The following is an 18,814-nucleotide window of genomic DNA, read 5'->3' as shown; positions in this document are numbered from 1 at the left end:
TGTTGTAGAAACACTCAAAACAAAGGAGTCAGTCATTTAGCATCTTTAAGTGCTGAAACAATAAGCTTTTGCCACAGAATTCTATTATAAGTGAAATTATCTGTAAAAATTAAGAAAAATAATAAGACTTTGGAAGGGAGAAAAAAACTAAGAAATTTTGTTGCTGATACAAGCACATTACCAAAAAAGCTACAGGGTTTTTGTTGTTGTTGTTGTTGTTATTTTATTTTGTTTTTAAGCTGAGAGAAAGTGATACTAAAGAGAATCATGAACTTCCAGAATGAAAAAAAAAACCACTAAACTGATAATTATTTGAGATCATATTTAAAGACAAACAACTTTTCATCCTAATGGTTGTAAATTCAAAAAAAATTTAAGGTGAAAATTTTAACATTGCTTTACAGATATACATTCAAGTCTCAGCATTTAATAGGATTAGCTCCAGGAGGCCCCAAGGATACTAAATCTGTGATGCTTAAGTACTTTATGTGAAATAAGGTATTGTTTGCCTTTAAGCCATGTGCATTTTCCCTTATGCTCTAAATTATCACTAGATTACTTATAAATAGCACAACCTTAGCCCTATGTAAATTGTTATTATCCTGCAATGCTTAGGGGACAATGAGAAGAAAAAAGTCTTTGTATTTTCATTTATGCATAATTACTTTCTTAGTATTAGCTGTCTTTGACCAGTTGAATCCACAGCACACAGGTTGGTAAACATGCATTTATCTCAAAAAAGAGAAGAAAATCAATACAATTTTATGGTTAAAATTATTCTACATTTTGCATAAGGTGTCAGAACATCAACTCAAGATCAAATGAGAAAAGACAAGCATAAATACCTTAATCTCAGCAGATATAATAAAATTACAACAATTTTTTAATAAAGTTAAATAATTTAAACATAAATATAATTGTTCAAGTTAGAGACATTTTATAATAATAAAGGTGCAAATTCACTAGAAATGCATGTTATTCCTAAATTTATTTGTACTTAAAAAGTTATGTATTACATGAATATATGAAGAAAAGAGAAAATTAAAGATAGAACAACAATTCATAAATATTCAGCTGCTCACAGTAACTAAATTACAAGACAAATATAAAGAGTAAAGACAAAAACTATCTATTACATTTGTACTACATAAACCTCACTGAGGTCTATAGGAGATTACTGCCAACAATTACAGAATACATGACATTTTCAATGCAAATTATAAAGTAACTGTCATGGTTTATGTCTGTGGCCCCCAAGCCTCATGTGTTTGCATTGTGCATTTGTGACTTGTTCATTGTCTAGTGCTTAGATTGATGATGTCAGTGCTACACCCACAAAGGGATGGAGCCAGGATGTAATGTAATAGCAGGAAGAAGGTTTGTTTCGCTCTTTTGCCTGTTTCCTCCTAACTGTTTGCAGCCACCATGAACTGCAGCTGAACCATGCCACCCTGCCTTGAAGTCAGTTGAGTATGGACTGAAACCTCCAAAAACTGTAAGAAATAAACCTTTATTTCCCAACTTTGGGATTCAGATATTTTGTATCAGCAATGAGTAAAAAGTAACTACGATAATAGTTATCAATCAAATCTCAAACTTTAAAAAGTTAAAATTATAGAAAGATTAATTCTGGTCCAAAAAAGAACTAAAATATTTAAACACCTCGGAAAAAAAATCCAAATATTTAGAATTTGAAAATTAGTCAACACATTTTAAAATGATCTGGTCAATGATTAAAAAAAAAAAAAAACCATTGTTATATAAAACTAAATTTTAATGACAATATGGAATGTAAATTTTGTGAGATGTAGTTAAAACAGTGATTAGAAAATAAAGTATGCCTTTGTATAATCAGACACAAGTGCACTGAAAATTTGTTTATGACAAGAATCAAAATTTTATAGTACAATTTATTAATTTTGGCTTATTATAAACAGGATAAACTTACTGAGATTATGCAGAATCAATGGTAGCAACAAGAATCTATTATCTTCGTTTATGGAAAAGGATGTTTTGTTATTTGGTTCTACACTATTGCTAATTTTTATTTTAGAGGAATAAAGAAAAATGATGACATAAAATTTCAAAACAAGATAATAAAAGAGTAACAATCGTTAATCATTCTATATTGTTATTTTCAAAGTAGTTGATCAGTTTAAAAAATGTTTTTAATTTTCCAAAACATAACAATTTAAGCAATATAGTGTTTCATCACAAGACAATAAAATACAACTATAGCTACCATGGTGTCTCTTTCCTTGAAATATTTGAGTATACCTTCATATACTATAGTATCAAACATAACAAGACAGTGTAAAACCATTCCTGAGAATGAAAGTATTACAGGATATTCTGAACCAACTAACAGAAGATGAACATGCTTACTATATTATCTCCTTGTCTATAAAAAATTTTGTTTATACTATCACATATAATAAAATCCAGTAAGTTACAACATGATAAAACCAATGGAGACAGAAGAACAAAAGCTTGGTGGAACTTCAAAACAAGGTGATATTAAATCAGCACTAGGTATTATGATGTTTTGTTTTCTTCAAAATAGCTATTTATACCATCACAGACAATAAAATCAAACAACCCAGAATAAAACTATTCCAAATAATGAATGAAAACATTATAAGGCTTCAAAGCAATATAATGGAGAGTCATGATTACCATATACCTTTATGTACTGTAACCCTTTTGTAAACTAGGGAAACTATTCAGTATTTATACATGTGAGTTTGATTTATTTCACTTATGAGTATGATCTCAAGCAGCGTTCACTTATTTAAAATATCTCAATCATTTTTTTATAGCAGAGTAGTACTCCATTGTATAAAAATACCACAACTTTTTATCCATTTCTCAGTTGATGGACACTTAAGTTGTTTCCACGATCTGACTATTACAAATTGTACTGCTATAAACATGGGTGCACATATATCACTGTTGTAGGATGTTCTCAATTCTTCTGGGAATATGCCTAGAAGGGGAATAGCTGGAACAAATGGGACTTCCAATCCCATCATTTTGAGAAATCTCCAGACTGACCTCACAATGGTTGCACTAGTCTATGCTCACACCAACAATGCAAGAGATTACCTTTTTCCCCACAGCGTCTCCAGCATTTGTTATTGGTAGCTTTCTGGATCTTGGCCATTCTTTCAGGAGTAAGATGGAATCTCAGTGTGGTTTTAATTTGCATTTATCTAATGAGCAATGATGAAGAACATTTTTTCATGTATTTTTTTGCCATTTGTATTTCTTCATCTGAGAATTGTGTATTCATCTCAGATGCCCATTTTTGGATTGGATCTTTGAATTTTGGGGTCTGTTTTTTTTTTTAATTCTTTATATGTTTTAGACCGAAGTTCTTTGTCTGAAGGAAGTTCAATAAGATTTTTTCCCAGTTTGTGGGTTTCTTTTCACTATGCTGGGGATTTTTTGACATGCAGAAACTTTTTAATAAGACATAATCTCAGTTATTGATTCTGGGAAGTATTTCCCATGTGATTGATTGCTGTTCATCAATTTTCTACCCACCCCTATGTCTTCAAGGTTTTTACCCAATTTGTCTTCCAATAGATTAGTGTTTCTGTTTAATATTCAGATCTTTGACCCATTTGGATTTTAATTTACTACATGGTGATAGGCATGGGTCTAGTTTTAGTTTTCAGCATATGGAGTGCCAGTTTTTAGACCATTCATTAAAGAGAATGTCATTCTTTAGTGAACATGTTTGGCCCTTTATCAAAGATAAGGTGGTTGAGTGTATTTGTAGTTGTGGATATATCTTCTAATCTATTCCATTGATCTTTGGCTCTGTTTTTATTCCAGCATTATGTTGATTGTACTACAGTTGCTTTGTGATATAACTTCAAGTTAGGTATTTTGATGCCTTCTGCCTTGCCTTTGCTGCTTAGAACTGTCTTCACAATTATAGGTCTCTTCTCACGGGAGATGAATTTTAGTGATTTCTCTAGATCTGTGAGTTATGTTGATTGTATTTTCACTGGGATTGCATTGAATCTGATTTGGGAGAATGGCCATTTTCACAATACTTATTCTTCCTAACCATGAACAAGGGATGTCTTTCCATTTTCTGAGATCCTCTTCAATTTCTTTATTCAATGTATTATAACCTTTTACTTCTTTCATTTAGAACAATTCTTAAATATTTCATTATTTTTGCTTGCTAGTGTGAAGAGTGTGGCTTCTCTTATTTCTTTCTCTGTGATTTACTTGTTAGTGTATAAGAATGCTATGGATTTTTGAGTATTGATTTTTTATCCAGCTGCAATGCTGAATTTATATATTATATCTAGAAATCTTTCAATAGAATTTGGGGGGCTCTTCTATGTAGAGTATCATGTCATTCTCAAATAATGATAATTTAACTTTTCATATCTTTACCCCTTTTATTTCTCTCTACTGTCTAATGGCTCTGGCCAGTATTTCCAGTACTATACTAAATAGAAGCAGTGATAAGGGACATCATATTCTTGTGCCTGAAGGTAAAGCCTTCAGCTTTTGACCATTTAGTGTGATACTGGCTATTGGTTTGTCATAGATGGCCTTTATCATATTGAAGTAGAGACTATCAATTACAATTTTCTGTAAGGTTCTTATCATGAATGAATGTTGGACCTTATCAAAAGCTTTTTCTGCATCTATAGAAATGATCATGTGATTCTTACTTTTGGCTTTATTGATATGGTGGATTACATTTAATGATTTATGTATTTCAAACCACCCCAGCATGCCTGGGATGAATCCCACTTTATCTGGTGTATAATCTTGATGATTTGCTGCATCGTATTTGCCAATATTTTATTGAGGATTTTGGCATCTGTGTTCACTAGAGAGATTGGTCTGCAGTTTTTTTTTTAGTTTGGTCTTTCTCAGGTTATAGCACTAGAGTAATATTTGCTTCCAGGAATGACTTAGGAAGGATTGTTTCCCTTTCAATTAAACTGAAGAGTTTGAGGAGTGTCAGCATTAAGTCTTCTTTGTATTTCTTGTAGAATTGCACAGTGAATCCGACTGGGCCTTGGCTTTTCTTTGTAGGTAAGGACTTAATTACATTTTCAATTTCATTAATAGTAATTGGGTTATTCAGCAGTTTTACATCTTCTTGACCTAGTTTTGGTACTTCATAAGTTTCTAAGTATCTGTCTATTTCTTCTGTGTTATCAAACCTATAAGAGTAGAGGTTTTCAAAATAAGTGTTGATCTTCTGTATTTCTATAGAGTTTGTAGTGATTTGGCCTTTTTCATTCTTTATTGCATGAATTGAGCTTTTTCCTCCCTTTTTAAAATAAAGTTGGCTAGGAACTTATCAATTTTATTTGTTCTTTCAAAGAACAAACTCTTTGATTCATTGATTCTTTGGATTGTTTTCTTAGTCTCTATTGCATCAGTTTCTGCTCTGATTTTTATAATTTTCTGCATTCTTTTGGCTTTGGGCTTGACTTGATCTTCTTTTTCTAGATGTTTGAAGTGTAGCATCAGGTTATTTATTTGTATTTGTTCTGTTTTCCTGATGTGGGAACTCAGCGCAATAAATTTTCCTCTGAGGACAGCTTTCATTGCATCCCATAAATTCCTGTATTTGTATTTTCATTTATTTTTGGGTATTGTTTAATTTTTTCTTTAATTTCCCCTATGACACACTGATACTCAGGAGTGTGTTATTTCGTTTCCATGTGTTTGTAGGATGTTTGCTGAATGTTTTTAATTAATTTCTGTTTCATGGCACTATGATCTGATAACATGCAAGGGATAATTTCACCTGTTTTTCATTTATTTAAATATGTTCTGTGGACTAATATATGATCTATTTTAGAGAATGACCCATGTACTGCTGAGAAAAATGTGTATTCTGATGTTGGGTAGAACACTCTGTATATGTCTATCAAGTCTATTTGTTCACAGGTGTGAAGACCACAATGGTGTTTTAAAGTCTCCTGTTGTAATTGTGTTATTGCTAATTTGATTTTTTCATTTCTATTAATACTTGCTTTATATAACTGGGTGCTCTGGAATTTAGTGCATTTGTATTTAAGATTTAAGATTGTTATCTCTTCCTCTTGAAGTTTTCCCCTAACCAGTATGTAATAACCTTTTTTATCTCTTCTGATCATTCTTGCTTTGAAGTTCACATTGGCTGCAAACAGGATTTCTACCCCCGCTTTTTTAGGTGGTTCCTATTGCATGAAATATTGTTTTCCATCCTTTAACTTTCAGTCTGTGAGTTTCCTTTTGGGTTAGATGGGTTTCTTGAAGACAGCATATGATTGGATGTTGTTTCTTGATCCATTCTGCCGTTTGTTTCTTTTAACTGAGGATAACTGAGCATTGAGATCATTTACATTAATGATTAGAACTGCTATATCTTGGTTTATTGTTGATATGTTATCTTTCTGATGTTACATCTTTATCTTTCTGTGCTGCTTAATTGTCTGCTTTGCTTAGTGTTTCTTTTTTTCTATGTTTATCTAAACTGTCTCTCTATATTCTTTGCAAGGTTGGCTTGGTGATAATGAAGTTCTTCAGCAGTTCTTTGTCATGGAAGTATCTTATTTCTCCACCAATTTTGAAGGACAGTTTTTCAGGGTACATCAGCCTAGGTTGGAAATCATTTTCCTTTAGGATCTGAAATACATTACTCCATGCTCTTCTTGACTTTATTGATGGTGGTGAGAAATCTCTTGTAATTCTGATAGGTTTTCTTTTATTGGTGATCTGTCTTTTCTCTTTAACAGCTTTTAATATTTTATTCTTATGCTGGATTTCTGGCATGGTGATTATAATGTCTGGGTGTAGTTTTATTTTGGTCATGGATATTTGGAGTTCTATATGCTTCACTGAATCTGATGTCATTTTTCATTCTCATGTTTGGAAATTTTTCAGGTATTATTTCTCTAAATATCGTCTTGACATCCTTTATGTTGTCCCCTTCTTTTTCATTTTTGCCTATCAATCTTATGTTTTTTTTCTTTGCATCATCTTGCAGCTGTTGAATTGTTATTTCCTGATTTGTTGTTATTTTTAAAAGATCTTTCCTGTTCACTAGCTGCAATCTTGTCTTTGAGGTCTGAAATTCTATCTTCACTTTCACTGAGGCAGTTTTTACAACTTTCAATGGAAGTTTTGATTTCCTGTGTATCTCTTTGCATCCACTTTATATATTCTGTTTGTTCCTTATATTGTTCATCCAGGGATTCTATCTTTTTATTTAGTTCCTCCAATTTTTAACTGTATCTTCTTTAGATATGTTCAGTATCTCTTTCATTTCTTTTATCATTTCTTCTTTTACCTGGGAGATTATTTCTAGTTTGAATTCCTTTAAGGCTTGCCAGAGTTGCTTCTTTATTTCAGGTGCTATTATTTCAGGTATTTCAGGTGTATGATATATATTTTCTTCTATGTACATAGTTCCTAAGGTTTCTTGGGATGGACTGGAGGTTTGAGATTGTATTTTATTCTTTTGTTTTGTCATTTTCCTATATTTCTGTATTTCAAGTTTTATTCTAAGGCTTCCCCTGGGCCTTTTGGAAATCCTCTTCTTTGCCCTCAGCTTCTGGCTTCTTGGACTCTGGCTACCCAGATCCATGGATTCATAGAGTGGCACTGTGGGTTGGGCAAGAAGGCCAAAGCCCAGCAGGGCTTGTCCAGTGTGGCAGGAAGCTGTGAAGTTCCTTGGCTGGTGGGAGCAATGATCCCAAACTCCCAGGCTTGGGATGGTGCAGGGACACCTCAGGCCACTCTGTCTCCAGAGTTGAGGGTGCAGGCAGGCCCAATTAATTCCCTGGAGTCACGTGAGCACTTCAGAAAGCCGGAAAATTGATGCAGGCAGGCCCAACAACTGCTGGGCAGGTCCAATGTGGCAGGAAGCTGTGAAGTTCCCTGGACAGTGGGCAAGAGCTAGGATCTTAAATTCCTGGGGTTCATGATGGTACTGGGACACTCACACCAGGCCACCCAGTCTCCAGAGTTGAAGGCAGAGACAGGCTCAATTCCCCAGGGCCAGCCATTACAAGATGTTAACATGAAAAAATGTTAACACAATATAAGCACAAACATTTCCAACTTTCCAGGTGATCACTTGTCAAGGAAGGAATCCTCTGCTCCATTACCAAACAGATTACCTATGTTCCATAGTAAATAATTTAAAGGATTAAACATTTTTTTTCCAAAAAACAGTGAAAATGTTGGACTTCTTCAATCTATGAAAAGTATTTTAGAAAAAAACTTTGTTTTTGACATTGTTTCATTTTGAACTGTTAAAAAGTACAATATATATAGCATGTGATTAGACTGTTTAAAATATAAGTAACAGTTATATTTCAGAAATACATGACCTAACTTTTACATTGTATATGTACTTTTATTTGTCATATACAAAGCAACATAGCAAGAGTCTGAGCACAAGAAACTTCCTCATTACATGATGCCTAGGAAACAGAAAGAAGTGAGGAATCAGGGAAGGAGATGCCCTTCCAGGTCATGCTCCTAGTGATTTGCATTTGACCAGGCTCTACCTTCTAACTGCTAGTCATCTGGAACACCCCAATAATTCAACTGCTTTAAAAAGCCCCTCCTGTCAATGTTTGAGGTTCTTGGAATACATTTAGATGTAAAACACAAAATTTCAACCCTGACTTCCAAAAGATGCATGTGCCTTTGTTTTGCAAAATACATTTAATAAAACTCTGATATTCACAAAAATCTTAACAGTCCCACCACTGCTGAAAAATCAAAGTCCAAAATCACTTTCAAGACTTAAGGCAAATTTTAGCTATAAGTCCCTAGAAAATTCTAAAGTTAAATGCTGAACTTACAGAAAGGTGTGAGATAAATATTTCCATTCAAAAAGGGAGGAATATTAGAATAGATACCTATGGAAACAATGTGGGATCAAAAATCTGCAAGACAAATGTTAACTTCCATAGCTCTTTGTCTATAGAATAAATATGCAAACTCCAAATATCTTTGGTGGTCCTCACCCCTACAATATTTCAGGTTGTAGTATTCATGGTTTCCATCTTAGAAAGATTTTACTTACTGCATGTGGTTTCCCTCAGTAGATATTGCATGTTCCTGAATTATCAAACTTTCTCTTGTCTCCACGGCTATTTTATTTTCATCACACATCTTTCCTCAATACTTATTAAGGGCCACACAGCCTGGCCTACCAAGATTTTTCTAACCATAAAATTCTTGCATTCTGGAGATGTGAAAAACAAGGAGCACAAGAATGAAACCAAGGTCTACAAAATCTCAAGCAGAAGATGGGCCCTCTTAGATCATAGATGCAGAGAACTCTGAGTTCCTGGATGGTTGAACTCTGGGACACATTTCTCTCTTTGGCCCAGAAAGCAAAGCGTCTTTGGGCTTTCTTTTTAAATTGCCATTCATTTTTGTATGGCAAAGAGTATTCTTGCTGTTTTGGGGGATAAAAATCAGAGTACCCTTTCTATTGCCCTGACTCAAAGTACTGGCTTCTTTTCACACTTTTAAAAAATACACATTAGTTTATGCTTTTAGTACAATATGATTACTGAGTTATTTTAATGCTAACATTTTTAGCAATTAAACTTTTCTGGGAAAATATTTTATAGGCCCCAGTTTTATAGGTGCTTCATTTCTTGTCATCAGTAAAATTTTTCAGATTCTTCAATAAAGCATTTTGCTCTGACTTGTCACCATGGATATAGCTAAAATCCACTGGCAGTACCAAACCAGAATTCAATATTAGGCAACTTTGAAATTTCCTCCACTAGAGGAAATTAACCCAGAATTCTTAATCTTAGTCTTTTGCAAAGTCTCAGAACATGCACAAAATATAGACCAATTTTCTGTCAAAGAATAATACAAGAGTTTTCTAATTCTGATGCCAGTGAAGTTCTTCCTTACAACTAAAACATCCTCAGTGTAATCTGTAATCTGCATTTCTGTCAATGTGCTGAGATTCTAAACTCTGATGACTACTACACAACAAGTTCAGCATACAACATTTTAGGGTTTCTCTAGCAGACATCCCTAAACTTCTCCAAAATTCTCTGTGAACCAGTTTCAAAGGCTTCTAAATCACATGATCAGGTATAACTACAGCAATGATCAAAATTATTTGATACCAAAATCTGCCTTAGTCATTTTCTTTATCACTTAGGACAAAATACCTAACTCTCACATCTAAGAAAGGAGAAGTATAATTTGACTCAGAGTTCAGTAGTTTCAAGTCATGTTTTACAGTTTTAAACTGAGAAATGACATGGAAAAGGGCCTGGCTAGAAGATAGTATCAGGACATGCAGGGAGAAGATAAAGGAAATGTTAGGGACCATCCAGATCATACCTCAGTGACTCACATATAACTAGATCTCACCTCCTAATAGCAAATCAGCTACAGCATTTCCATAGTCTAATCACCCTTCTATTAGCTGATGAAGTTCTTGGGGAATGGCTACATATAAATCATAACAATATACATTATGTAATATAATTTAAAAATTGTTATTTTTAAACTTAGCTTTGAGCTGGAAATGCATCTCAGTGGCATGATGCAAGCCTACCATGCACAGAGCCCTGCATTTAATATTCACCACCACATGCAAAAGAAGATATAATTTGAATTTTAAATTTGTATGCAGGTAATAATTTCCTAGTTCTCAAAAAGTTATATATGTAATTTATCATGCTGCAGATACTAATTTATTCCATAGGAAAATAGGTTAACTCAAGTTGTAAAAATAACATTTTCAGTTGTGGGTAAAGGAAAACATATAGGCCACCTGAATCTTGAAAGTCTCTTTTGTGGTAGATGTTTTTCATTATAATTCTGCTAACACAACAAAAGCATAAAGCACAATTTTTGAGTTTACCAGATATGAAATCAAATATACTCATTCTTTATTTCCTCTTAGACCTTGAGAATGTAGTTTCACTTTCTTAAACCTTAGTTTCTTTATCTGTAGACCAGAAATAAAAACATGTACTCTATGGTTTCCACAAAGATTTAAGAAATCTTTTAACAGAATGACTGACACATACAAATTTTCAACACGGAATAGTTACTTGTCCAAACGTTGTCTTTTTTTTGTTATAAAATTATAAATTGCTTGTAACCTATACTTCTATAAAATCTTTGAAGCTCACTGTCAGAAGGAAAGCCCTGAAGTACTTTTGATAGTATATTTCAAACAGGTGCTGTTACATAACTTACTCAAGACATTACAATGCTTTCAAAGAGAATGCACATTTATATTCTAAATAAGCAATCTTACATTTGTATTTGATTTTAAAAAACTTTAAATAACCTTATTTGATTACATAGGGACAAAATCCACATCAGCATTTGTTATACTTTCTAATAGTATAGTGGCATGTTCATAATATCTTTCCATGAATTTAAGTAGAACTATTGATTGAAGAAGTTATAGTTCTAAAACAAACTGATAAGTCCTAATCAAAAGGCTAAACCCTGGTAACAAATAAGTCTGGCCCATTACAAATGAGCATGAGGCTAACCTGTTTAAATGGTGTGTGTACTGATGCATAGAAGCAAAAACTTTGTAGTTTGAAGAAACACAAAGTTAAAAGTGAGGAAAAGATTCTTTAAAATCTGTAAATAAAATAATAAAAGTCTGTAGACTTTTATATAAAATAATTGAAAGGAGAGGTTTGGGCACACTCTCCAACATGACAACTGAAAATATTCCAGATAGTGATTTTTTCCTTCTCCTGGGAAGCTGACATCAGTAGAATGTGATTAGTTGTTCATTATAAGAAGTTATTTTAAAGTCAAAAAATGTCTTTTGCTAGGGAAAGGCAGATATCTATCCCAAGAGAAGAAAATCTTAAATTCATAAAAAAGCTTCATTGATAAGAAACCATGCTTTTTCTTTATAAGCATTTATAAAATATTGAAGATAAAGTATCTTGGGGACTAAAGTAAGTTTTAAAAGGGGCTTTCATTTCATTTTCACAAAAATAAAAGCAATAGCCAATCCATCTGCCTCTAAATTCATTGAAGCATTTGCAAAGATATCATTTAATGACATTAACACAAATTTGGAAGGTACCAGAGAATATACAAAAAGCTAAAAAAATGAGAAAATAAAAGTGATATTTGAATATCTCATAGCATATAATAAAAGATAATAAATTAAGTTAATCTGCACAACCTATATTTCATTAAATTTTTAATTATAATTTTACTCTTAAAATAATCAAAATATGTGTACTGTGCAAGGAGACATTCTCAAATTTGATATCTAGACTCCTACATGTCAAAGAGAAAAACGTTAGCAATCTCTTATAAAATAAAAAACATATAAATAGGAGATTTACAAAACAAACACATAGAGCCAATAAAAATGAAAAGAGAGTCCTAATCCACTTCATTCAACAGTTGTCATTTTAAAAATATTAAAATTAATTATTGGTAGCACTATAAATCTTAAGAATATGGGTAAATAAATAATCTCACACTAATTGTAAAAATAGTATTCATTAAATCCTTTTGGGAAAACATCTTACAGTATCTATCAAAATTTAGAATCAGATATATCACAATTTGATCAACAATCCCCTTTTGAAAAAAGCTGCAAATTTGTATCTCTGCTAGCAATGACTTCTTGAAGTGCTATCACAGAAAAATAATTGCCAAGCTCATTCATGATATAATCACAGTAAACAATCAGATAGGGGTTAGAGTTGTTTTCTAACATTGTTAGTCTGTATACAGCCACCCAGCCAGGACAGTTAAGAGTTATATAGAGTAATATGGCATTATTTATATATGATAATCTTATGATTTGGATGTGAGATGTCCCCAAAAGGCATCATTTTTTGATGGTTTTGGATTACTAAAGAGCTATATAATGAAAGCACTAACTGTTCTGTTAGGATGTGAAGTCTAGTTGGAAGCAGGTATCGGGGGTGGAACCTTAGAAGGGTCTGTCTCCCTGCTGAATTTCCTTCTCTTTTTGCTTCCTATTTTCCATAAAATTAGAGACAAGTGATTAGAACAAGTAACGACAAATTTCTCATCTTAGAAAAAAATATTCCTTACTCTTAATCAAATGATCAGAAATTGAATATTTCTGGGCATAATTTCTAGAAAATTTAGAAGAAATGCTTGGATTATCTTTGTAAAAGTCTCATTTTCTTTGCCATAAAAGAAACATCTTTAGACTCTCAAGGAATGTTTCCTTGAACTACATAATGAAAACACTTATACAGTGCAAGTACCACAAAATACACATGCACAGGACCATCTCCTGGATTTAGATCTAAAGTGACTAAAAAATCATGTCAAATTGTAATGACTAAAGTGATCAGAAGATAGACATAATTTTCAAATTCTCTTAACATTAAAATATACACCTTGGGGGACAAGGCACAGAATCCCATCCCAGTGTGGTGGAATTCTCTTCCTCACCTGGGGGCCTGGCCACGGTTCCCTGCTGGGACCGGTGAGTGGGGACAAGGTACGGAATCCTGTCCCAGTGTGGCAGAATTATCTTCCTCACCTGGGTACCAGCCCACGATTTCCTGCCAGGACCAGTGAGTGGGGACAAGGCACGGAATCCTGTCTCAGTGTGGCAGAACTCTCTTTCTTGCCTGGGGACAAGCCCACGGTTCCCTGCCGGGACCAGTGAGTGGGGACAAGGTGTGGAATCCTGTCCTAGTCTGGGGGAACTCTCTTCCTCACCTGGTGGCTAGATTGCAGTCCTCTGCCAGGAACAATGAGTGGGGATAAGACACAGAATCCTGTCCCAGCCTGGCGGAACTCTTTCCCTTGCCTGGGGACCAGGCTTTGGCTGCCTGCCAGGAACAGTGAGTTTGTCCGAGCCACTGAATCCCGGATGGAACCCCGTCCCAGCCTGGCGGTCCTCTCTCCTTCACTTGTAACAACACTTGAAGCTCAAAAATATAGGAAAATGACAAAATGAAAGACCAAAATGCAATATCAAACATCCAGCCCATCCCAGGAAAGCATAGGAACCATGTACATAGAAGAAAATACATGCCAATACCTGAAATACCTGAAATAATAGTAACTGAAATAAAGAAGCAATTCTGGGAAGCCTTAAAGGAATTCAAACTAGAAATAATCTCTAAGGTAAAAGAAGAAATGATAAAAGAAATGAAGGAGATGCTGAACATATCTAAAGAAGACACAGTTAAAAAGTTGGAGGAACTAAACAAAAAGATAGAATCCTTGAATGAACAATATAAGAAACAAACAGAATACATAAAGCAGATGCAAAGAGATATACAGGAAATCAAAACTCCATTGAAACTTGTAAAAACTGCCTCAATGAATGTGAAGATAGAATCTCAGACCTTAAAGACAAGATTACAGCCAGTGAACAGGAAAGGAAAGATCTTTTAAAAATAACAAGAAATCAGGAAATAATTCAACACCTGCAAGATGACACAAAGCAGAACAACATAAGGTTGATAGGGATAAATGAAAAAGAAGGGGACAACATAAAGGATGTCAAGAGGATATTTAGAGGAGTAGTAGCTGAAAATTTCCCAAACACGAGATTGGAAACTGATATCAAGATCAATGAAGCATATAGAACTCCAAATAGCCATAACGAAAATAAATCTACACCCAGACATATAATAATTACCATCCCAGAAATTGAACAAAAGAATAGAATATTAAAGCTGTCAGAGAGAAAACACAGATCATATATTAAGGGAAACCTATCAGAATCACAGCAGACTTCTCAGCACAAACAATAAAGTCAAAAAGAGCATGGAGTAATGTATTTCAGATCCTAAGGGAAAATGATTTCCAACCTAGGTTGGTGTACTCTGAAAAACTATCCTTCAAAATCAATGGAGAAATAAGATATTTCCATGACAAAGAACAGCTGAAAAACTTCATGATCCCCAAGCCAACCCTGCAAAGAATACTGAAAGACAGATTAGATGCACTTAGGAAAAAACCACTAAACAAAGCAGACAATTAAACAGAGCAGAAAAAAAAGATGCAACAGCAGAAAGATAACATGTCAACAATAAACCAACATATAACAGCTATAACCCTTAATATAAATGGCCTCAATGCACCAATTAAAAGAAACAGACTGGCAGAATGAATCAAGAAACAAAACCAAATGATATGCTGTCTACAAGAAACCCATCTAACCCATCTAACCCAACTATCCAAAAGGATACTCACAGACTAAAAATCAAAGGATGGAAAACAATATTTCATGCAACAGGAACCCCCCCAACAAAGTGGGGGTAGATGTTCTGTTTGCAGACAATGTGAACTTCAAGCCAATAATGATCAGAAGGGATAAAGAAAGTCACTACATACTAGTTAGGGGAAAACTCAAAGAGGAAGAGATAACTATATTAAATATATATGCACCAAACTCCAGAGCACCCAGTTATATAAAACAAGTACTAACAGAAATGAAAAACCAAATTAGCAGTAACACAATTCTAACAGGAGATCTTAACACACCATTGACACCAATGGATGGATCAACCAGACAGAAAATCAGCAAAGAAATAAAAGAACTGAATCACACCTGTGAACAAATGGACTTAATAGACATATACAGAGTATGCCACCCAACAACAACAGAATACACATTCTTCTCAGCAGTACATGGGTCATTGTCTAAAATAGACCGTATATGAATTCACCAAACATATATAAATAAATGCAAAATGGTTGAAATTCTCTCTTGCTTGCTATTGGACCATAGCACTATGAAATTAGAAATTAGTGATAAAAGATACTGCAAAAATCCCACAAACACATGGAAACTGAATAACACACTCTTGATTAATCAGTGGGTCAAAGAGGAAATTAAAGAAGAAATTAAACAATACTTGAAAACAAAAGAAAACACAAATAGAACTTACCAGAATCTGTGGGATGCAATAGAAGCTGTCCTCAGAGGAAAATTTATTGCACTGAGTTCCCACATCAGGAAAACAGAATGAATACAAATAAATGACCCGATGTTACACTTCAAACATCTAGAAAAAGGAGAGCAAGTCAAGCCCAAAGCCAAAAGAAAAGAAGAAATTATAAAAATCAGAGCAGAAATCAATGCAATAGAGACTAAAAAAAAATCCAAAAAATCAATGAATCAAAGAGTTGGTTTCTTGAAAGAATAAATAAAATTGACAAGCACCTAGAAAACCTTATTTTAAAAAGGGAAGAAAAAGCTCAAATTCATGCAATAAGGAATGAAAGAGGTAAAATTACTACAGACCCTATAGAAATACAGAAGATCATCATGACAAACCAACAGCCAATATCATACTAAATGGCCAAAAATTGAAGGCCTTTACTTTAAAATCAGGTACAAGTCAAGGATGTCCCTTATCACCACTTCTATTTAATATAGTTCTGGAAATACTAGCCAGAGCAATTAGACAAGAGAGAAATAAAAGACGTAAAGATAGGAAAAGAAGAAGTTAAGCTATCATTATTTGCAGGTGACATGATACTCTATACAGAAGATCACCAAAACTTCACTGAAAGACTCTTAGATATAATAAACAAATTCAGTAATGTAGTTGGATACAAAATCAATACTAAAAAAATCAATAGCATTTTTATACACTAACAACAAAGTCGCAGAGAGAGAAATAAGAGAGGCCACACCATTCACACTAGCAACCAAAGAAATGAAATATTTCGGAATTACTCTCATGAAAGAAGTGAAAGACATATACAGGGAAATTTATAACACACCGAAAAATGAAATTGAAGAAGATCTCAGAAAATGGAAAGACATCCCTTGCTCATGGATAGGAAGAATAAATATTGTGAAAATGGCCATTCTTCCAAAACTTTTATACAGATTCAATGCAATCTCGATAAATATACCATCAACATACCTCATAGAACTTGAGAAATTACTCCTAAAATTCATCTGGAGCGAGAAGAGACCTAGAATAGCAAGGACAGTTCTAAGCAGCAAAGGCAAGGCAAAAAGTGTCACAATCCCTGACTTGAAGTTATACTACAAAGCAACTATAGTAAAATCAACATTGGAACCAAAACAGAGCCGAAGATCTGTGGAACAGATTAGAAGATACAATCACAACTACAACCGCACTCAACCACGTTATCTTTGATAAAGGGACCAAACATGTTCACTGGAAGAACGACAGTCTCTTTAATAAATGGTGTTGGAAAAACTGGCTCTCCATATGCCAAAAACTAAAACTAGACCCATGCCTATCACCATGCACTAAAATAACATCTAAATGGATCAAAGATCTAAATATTAAAACAGAAACACTAAATCTATTGGAAGACAAATTGGGTAAAAACCTTGAAGACATAGGACTAGGTAGAGAATTCATGAACAGGACTCAAACCACATGGGAAATACTTCCAGAGTCAATAATTGGGACCACCTCTTATTAAAAAGTTTCTGCATGTCAAAAGAAATCCCCAGCATAGTGAAAAGAAAACCAACAAACTGGGAAAAAATCTTAGTGAACTACCCCTCAGACAAAGAACTTCTGTCTAAAACATAATAAAGAATTTTTTAAAAATCAGACCCCCAAAATTCAAAGACCCATCCAAATGAGATGAATAAACAATTTTCAGATGAAGAAATACAAATGGCAAATAAATACATGAAAAAACGTTCACCATCACTGGTCATTAGAGAAATGCAAATTAAAACTACACTGAGATTTCATCTCACTCCTGAAAGAATGGCCAAGATCAAGGAAACCAACAACAACAAATGCTGGAGAGGCTGTGGGAAAAAAGACCTCTCCTGCACTGTTGGTGGGATTGTAGACTAGTACAACCATTATGGAGGTCGGTCTGGAGATTTCTCAGAAGGCTGGGCCTGGAAACCCCATTTGACACAGCTATTCCACTTCTAGGCATATTCCCAGAAGAACTGAAAGCATCATACCACAGTGATATATGTGCGCCCATGTTTATAGCAGCACAATTTGTAATAGCCAGATCTTGGAAACAACCTAAGTGTCCATCAACTGAGGAACAGATAAAAAAAAGTTTTGGTATTTTTATACAATGGAGTACTACTCAGCTATAAAGAATGATCACTTTGAGATACTTATAAATAAATGGATGCAGCTTGAGGCCATACTCATAAGTGAAATAAATCAAACTCACATATATAAATACCGAATAGTTTTCCTAGTGTAAGAAATTATAAGATTACAAGAGAGTATGTGGTAATCTTGATTCCCAATCATATTGGTTTGCAGCCATATGTTTTCACCCATTAATTGCAAAGGTTTTAACCTGGGTTGTTCGATTTTAGTATTGGTGATAGTATGAATAGCTATTTTGAAGAAAACAACACATCATAAAAGCTAGTGCTGATTCAATATCATCTTGTTTTGAAGTCCAATCAAGCTGTTGTACATTGGTTTCCATTGGTTTTAACATGTTGTATCTTACTATATTTTACTATACACGATAGTATAAACAAAATTTTTTGTAGGCAAAGAGATAATATAGAAACCATTGTTTGTTTTCTGTTAACTGGTTCTAAATGCCCTGTAATTCTTTAATTCTCTTGAATGGCTTCAGACTATCTTTCTATGCTTGATGCTATAGTATACAAAGTTATACTCAAATAATTCAAGGAAAGAGGCACTATGGTGACTACTATTATGTTAGATTATCTGGGGGTGAAAAACAATAATACTTAAATTGTTCGGTTCTGACCTGTGTTGTTCTGTTACAATGTCCTCTTTTATCTCAATCTCCACCTTTTTAAAAAAATTAATGTATTTTTTCTTATTTTTTTCAATTAAGGGAA

Source organism: Cavia porcellus, unplaced genomic scaffold (assembly GCF_034190915.1).
Source record: "Cavia porcellus strain 051 isolate PalLab524CR breed Dunkin Hartley unplaced genomic scaffold, mCavPor4.1 scaffold_1, whole genome shotgun sequence".
Classification (NCBI taxonomy): domain Eukaryota; kingdom Metazoa; phylum Chordata; class Mammalia; order Rodentia; family Caviidae; genus Cavia; species Cavia porcellus.
Note: the sequence above shows the minus strand (reverse complement) of the source record.